This window comes from Cetorhinus maximus, unplaced genomic scaffold (genome assembly GCF_964194155.1).
Source record: "Cetorhinus maximus unplaced genomic scaffold, sCetMax3.hap1.1 HAP1_SCAFFOLD_1160, whole genome shotgun sequence".
Classification (NCBI taxonomy): Eukaryota; Metazoa; Chordata; class Chondrichthyes; order Lamniformes; family Cetorhinidae; genus Cetorhinus; species Cetorhinus maximus.
Window position 1 is genome coordinate 60274 of NW_027597102.1, and position 6697 is coordinate 66970.

Sequence of the window (6697 nt, forward strand, 5' to 3'; positions counted from 1 at the left end):
TGACGGAGTTAGTGTACAGGGAGTGTATTCTCTGGGTGACGGAGTGAGTGTACAGGGAGTGTATTCTCTCAGTGTCGGAGTTAGTGTACAGGGAGTGTATTCTCACAGTGACGGATTGAGTGTACAGGGAGTGTATTCTCTCAGTGTCGGAGTGAGTGTACAGGGAGTGTATTCTCTCATTGTGGGAGTGAGTGTACAGGGAGTGTATTCTCTGGGTGACGGAGTGAGTGTACAGGGAGTGTATTCTCTGGGTGACGGAGTGAGTGTACAGGGAGTGTATTCTCTCAGTGTCGGAGTTAGTGTACAGGGAGTGTATTCTCACAGTGACGGATTGAGTGTACAGGGAGTGTATTCTCTCAATGTGGGAGTGAGTGTACAGGGAGTGTATTCTCTCAGAGTCGGAGTGAGTGTACAGGGAGTGTATTCTCTCAGTGTGGGAGTGAGTGTACAGGGAGTGTATTCTCTCAGTGTGGGAGTGAGTGTACAGGGAGTGTATTCTCTCAGTGTCGGAGTGAGTGTACAGGGAGTGTATTCTCTCAGTGTCGGAGTGAGTGTACAGGGAGTCTATTCTCTCAGTGTCGGAGTGAGTGTACAGGGAGTGTATTCTCTCAGTGTAGGAGTGAGTGTACAGGGAGTGTATTCTCTCAGTGTCGGAGTGAGTGTACAGGGAGTGTATTCTCTCAGTGTCGGAGTGAGTGTACAGGGAGTGTATTCTCTCAGTGTCGGAGTGAGTGTACAGGGAGTGTATTCTCTCAGTGTGGGAGTGAGTGTACAGGGAGTGTATTCTCTCAGTGTGGGAGTGAGTGTACAGGGAGTGTATTCTCTCAGTGTCGGAGTGAGTGTACAGGGAGTGTATTCTCTCAGTGTCGTAGTGAGGGTACAGGGAGTGTATTCTCTCAGTGCAGGAGTGAGTGTACAGGGAGTGTATTCTCTCAGTGTAGGAGTGAGTGTACAGGGAGTGTATTCTCTGGATGACGGAGTGAGTGTACAGGGAGTGTATTCTCTCAGTGTCGGAGTGAGTGTACAGGGAGTGTATTCTCTCATTGTGGGAGTGAGTGTACAGGGAGTGTATTCTCTGGGTGACGGAGTGAGTGTACAGGGAGTGTATTCTCTGGGTGACGGAGTGAGTGTACAGGGAGTGTATTCTCTCAGTGTCGGAGTTAGTGTACAGGGAGTGTATTCTCACAGTGACGGATTGAGTGTACAGGGAGTGTATTCTCTCAGTGTGGGAGTGAGTGTACAGGGAGTGTATTCTCTCAGTGTGGGAGTGAGTGTACAGGGAGTGTATTCTCTCTCTGACGGAGTGAGTGTACAGGGAGTGTATTCTCTCAGTGTCGGAGTGAGTGTACAGGGAGTGTATTCTCTCAGTGTCGGAGTGAGTGTACAGGGAGTGTATTCTCTCAGTGTCGGAGTGAGTGTACAGGGAGTGTATTCTCTCAGTGTGGGAGTGAGTGTACAGGGAGTGTATACTCTCAGTGACGGAGTGATTGTACAGGGAGTGTATTCTCTCAGTGTGGGAGTGAGTGTACAGGGAGTGTATTCTCTCAGTGTGGGAGTGATTGTAGAGGGAGTGTATTCTCTCAGTGTCGGAGTGAGTGTACAGGGAGTGTATTCTCTGGGTGACGGAGTGAGTGTACAGGGAGTGTATTCTCTCAGTGTGGGATTGAGTGTACAGGGAGTGCATTCTCTCAGTGTCGGAGTGAGTGTACAGGGAGTGTATTCTCTCAGTGTGGGAGTGAGTGTACAGGGAGTGTATTCTCTCAGTGTCGGAGTGAGTGTACAGGGAGTGTATTCACTCAGTGTGGGAGTGCGTGTACAGGGAGTGTATTCTCTCAGTGTCGGAGTGAGTGTACAGGGAGTGTATTCTCTCAGTGTCGGAGTGAGTGTACAGGGAGTGTATTCTCTCGTTGTCGGAGTGAGTGTACAGGGAGTGTATTCTCTCAGTGTCGGAGTGAGTGTACAGGGAGTGCATTCTCTCAGTGACGGATTGAGTGTACAGGGAGTGTATTCTCTCAGTGTCGGAGTGAGTGTACAGGGAGTGTATTCTCTCAGTGTCGGAGTGAGTGTACAGGGAGTGTATTCTCTGGGTGTCGGAGTGAGTGTACAGGGAGTGTATTCTCTCAGTGTCGGAGTGAGTGTACAGGGAGTGTATTCTCTCAGTGTGAGAGTGAGTGTACAGGGAGTGTATTCTCTCATTGTGGGAGTGAGAGTACAGGGAGTGTATTCTCTCAGTGTGAGAGTGAGTGTACAGGGAGTGTATTCTCTCATTGTGGGAGTGAGTGTACAGGGAGTGTATTCTCTCAGTGTCGGAGTGAGTGTACAGGGAGTGTATTCTCTCAGTGTGGGAGTGAGTGTACAGGGAGTGTATTCTCTCAGTGTGGGAGTGAGTGTACAGGGAGTGTATTCTCTCAGTGTGGGAGTGAGTGTACAGGGAGTGTATTCTCTCAGTGTGGGAGTGAGTGTACAGGGAGTGTATTCTCTCAGTGTCAGAGTGAGTGTACAGGGAGTGTATACTCTCAGTGTCAGAGTGAGTGTACAGGGAGTGTATTCTCTCAGTGTCGGAGTGAGTGTACAGGGAGTGTATTCTCTCAGTGTCGGAGTGAGTGTACAGGGAGTGTATTCTCTCAGTGTCGGAGTGAGTGTACAGGGAGTGTATTCTCTGGGTGTCGGAGTGAGTGTACAGGGAGTGTATTCTCTCAGTGTCGGAGTGAGTGTACAGGGAGTGTATTCTCTCAGTGTGAGAGTGAGTGTACAGGGAGTGTATTCTCTCATTGTGGGAGTGAGTGTACAGGGAGTGTATTCTCTCAGTGTGAGAGTGAGTGTACAGGGAGTGTATTCTCTCATTGTGGGAGTGAGTGTACAGGGAGTGTATTCTCTCAGTGTCGGAGTGAGTGTACAGGGAGTGTATTCTCTCAGTGTGGGAGTGAGTGTACAGGGAGTGTATTCTCTCAGTGTGGGAGTGAGTGTACAGGGAGTGTATTCTCTCAGTGTGGGAGTGAGTGTACAGGGAGTGTATTCTCTCAGTGTGGGAGTGAGTGTACAGGGAGTGTATTCTCTCAGTGTCAGAGTGAGTGTACAGGGAGTGTATACTCTCAGTGTCAGAGTGAGTGTACAGGGAGTGTATTCTCTCAGTGTCGGAGTGAGTGTACAGGGAGTGTATTCTCTCAGTGTCGGAGTGAGTGTACAGGGAGTGTATTCTCTCATTGTGGGAGTGAGTGTACAGGGAGTGTATTCTCTGGGTGACGGAGTGAGTGTACAGGGAGTGTATTCTCTGGGTGACGGAGTGAGTGTACAGGGAGTGTATTCTCTCAGTGTCGGAGTTAGTGTACAGGGAGTGTATTCTCACAGTGACGGATTGAGTGTACAGGGAGTGTATTCTCTCAGTGTGGGAGTGAGTGTACAGGGAGTGTATTCTGTCAGTGTCGGAGTGAGTGTACAGGGACTGTATTCTCTCAGTGTGGGAGTGAGTGTACAGGGAGTGTATTCTCTCAGTGTGGGAGTGAGTGTACAGGGAGTGTATTCTCTCAGTGTCGGAGTGAGTGTACAGGGAGTGTATTCTCTCAGTGTCGGAGTGAGTGTACAGGGAGTGTATTCTCTCAGTGTCGGAGTGAGTGTACAGGGAGTGTATTCTCTCAGTGTCGGAGTGAGTGTAGAGGGAGTGTATTCTCTCAGTGTCGGAGTGAGTGTACAGGGAGTGTATTCTCTGGATGACGGAGTGAGTGTACAGGGAGTGTATTCTCTCAGTGTCGGAGTGAGTGTACAGGGAGTGTATTCTCTCATTGTGGGAGTGAGTGTACAGGGAGTGTATTCTCTGGGTGACGGAGTGAGTGTACAGGGAGTGTATTCTCTGGGTGACGGAGTGAGTGTACAGGGAGTGTATTCTCTCAGTGTCGGAGTTAGTGTACAGGGAGTGTATTCTCACAGTGACGGATTGAGTGTACAGGGAGTGTATTCTCTCAGTGTGGGAGTGAGTGTACAGGGAGTGTATTCTCTCAGTGTGGGAGTGAGTGTACAGGGAGTGTATTCTCTCTCTGACGGAGTGAGTGTACAGGGAGTGTATTCTCTCAGTGTCGGAGTGAGTGTACAGGGAGTGTATTCTCTCAGTGTCGGAGTGAGTGTACAGGGAGTGTATTCTCTCAGTGTCGGAGTGAGTGTACAGGGAGTGTATTCTCTCAGTGTGGGAGTGAGTGTACAGGGAGTGTATACTCTCAGTGACGGAGTGAGTGTACAGGGAGTGTATTCTCTCAGTGTGGGAGTGAGTGTACAGGGAGTGTATTCTCTCAGTGTGGGAGTGATTGTAGAGGGAGTGTATTCTCTCAGTGTCGGAGTGAGTGTACAGGGAGTGTATTCTCTGGGTGACGGAGTGAGTGTACAGGGAGTGTATTCTCTCAGTGTGGGATTGAGTGTACAGGGAGTGCATTCTCTCAGTGTCGGAGTGAGTGTACAGGGAGTGTATTCTCTCAGTGTGGGAGTGAGTGTACAGGGAGTGTATTCTCTCAGTGTCGGAGTGAGTGTACAGGGAGTGTATTCACTCAGTGTGGGAGTGCGTGTACAGGGAGTGTATTCTCTCAGTGTCGGAGTGAGTGTACAGGGAGTGTATTCTCTCAGTGTCGGAGTGAGTGTACAGGGAGTGTATTCTCTCGTTGTCGGAGTGAGTGTACAGGGAGTGTATTCTCTCAGTGTCGGAGTGAGTGTACAGGGAGTGCATTCTCTCAGTGACGGATTGAGTGTACAGGGAGTGTATTCTCTCAGTGTCGGAGTGAGTGTACAGGGAGTGTATTCTCTCAGTGTCGGAGTGAGTGTACAGGGAGTGTATTCTCTGGGTGTCGGAGTGAGTGTACAGGGAGTGTATTCTCTCAGTGTCGGAGTGAGTGTACAGGGAGTGTATTCTCTCAGTGTGAGAGTGAGTGTACAGGGAGTGTATTCTCTCATTGTGGGAGTGAGTGTACAGGGAGTGTATTCTCTCAGTGTGAGAGTGAGTGTACAGGGAGTGTATTCTCTCATTGTGGGAGTGAGTGTACAGGGAGTGTATTCTCTCAGTGTCGGAGTGAGTGTACAGGGAGTGTATTCTCTCAGTGTGGGAGTGAGTGTACAGGGAGTGTATTCTCTCAGTGTGGGAGTGAGTGTACAGGGAGTGTATTCTCTCAGTGTGGGAGTGAGTGTACAGGGAGTGTATTCTCTCAGTGTGGGAGTGAGTGTACAGGGAGTGTATTCTCTCAGTGTCAGAGTGAGTGTACAGGGAGTGTATACTCTCAGTGTCAGAGTGAGTGTACAGGGAGTGTATTCTCTCAGTGTCGGAGTGAGTGTACAGGGAGTGTATTCTCTCAGTGTCGGAGTGAGTGTACAGGGAGTGTATTCTCTCAGTGTCGGAGTGAGTGTACAGGGAGTGTATTCTCTGGGTGTCGGAGTGAGTGTACAGGGAGTGTATTCTCTCAGTGTCGGAGTGAGTGTACAGGGAGTGTATTCTCTCAGTGTGAGAGTGAGTGTACAGGGAGTGTATTCTCTCATTGTGGGAGTGAGTGTACAGGGAGTGTATTCTCTCAGTGTGAGAGTGAGTGTACAGGGAGTGTATTCTCTCATTGTGGGAGTGAGTGTACAGGGAGTGTATTCTCTCAGTGTCGGAGTGAGTGTACAGGGAGTGTATTCTCTCAGTGTGGGAGTGAGTGTACAGGGAGTGTATTCTCTCAGTGTGGGAGTGAGTGTACAGGGAGTGTATTCTCTCAGTGTGGGAGTGAGTGTACAGGGAGTGTATTCTCTCAGTGTGGGAGTGAGTGTACAGGGAGTGTATTCTCTCAGTGTCAGAGTGAGTGTACAGGGAGTGTATACTCTCAGTGTCAGAGTGAGTGTACAGGGAGTGTATTCTCTCAGTGTCGGAGTGAGTGTACAGGGAGTGTATTCTCTCAGTGTCGGAGTGAGTGTACAGGGAGTGTATTCTCTCATTGTGGGAGTGAGTGTACAGGGAGTGTATTCTCTGGGTGACGGAGTGAGTGTACAGGGAGTGTATTCTCTGGGTGACGGAGTGAGTGTACAGGGAGTGTATTCTCTCAGTGTCGGAGTTAGTGTACAGGGAGTGTATTCTCACAGTGACGGATTGAGTGTACAGGGAGTGTATTCTCTCAGTGTGGGAGTGAGTGTACAGGGAGTGTATTCTGTCAGTGTCGGAGTGAGTGTACAGGGACTGTATTCTCTCAGTGTGGGAGTGAGTGTACAGGGAGTGTATTCTCTCAGTGTGGGAGTGAGTGTACAGGGAGTGTATTCTCTCAGTGTCGGAGTGAGTGTACAGGGAGTGTATTCTCTCAGTGTCGGAGTGAGTGTACAGGGAGTGTATTCTCTCAGTGTCGGAGTGAGTGTACAGGGAGTGTATTCTCTCAGTGTCGGAGTGAGTGTAGAGGGAGTGTATTCTCTCAGTGTCGGAGTGAGTGTACAGGGAGTGTATTCTCTCAGTGTCGGAGTGAGTGTACAGGGAGTGTATTCTCTCAGTGTCGGAGTGAGTGTACAGGGAGTGTATTCTCTCAGTGTGGGAGTGAGTGTACAGGGAGTGTATTCTCTCAGTGTGGGAGTGAGTGTACAGGGAGTGTATTCTCTCAGTGTCGGAGTGAGTGTACAGGGAGTGTATTCTCTCAGTGTCGGAGTGAGTGTACAGGGAGTGTATTCTCTCAGTGTAGGAGTGAGTGTACAGGGAGTGTATTCTCTCAGT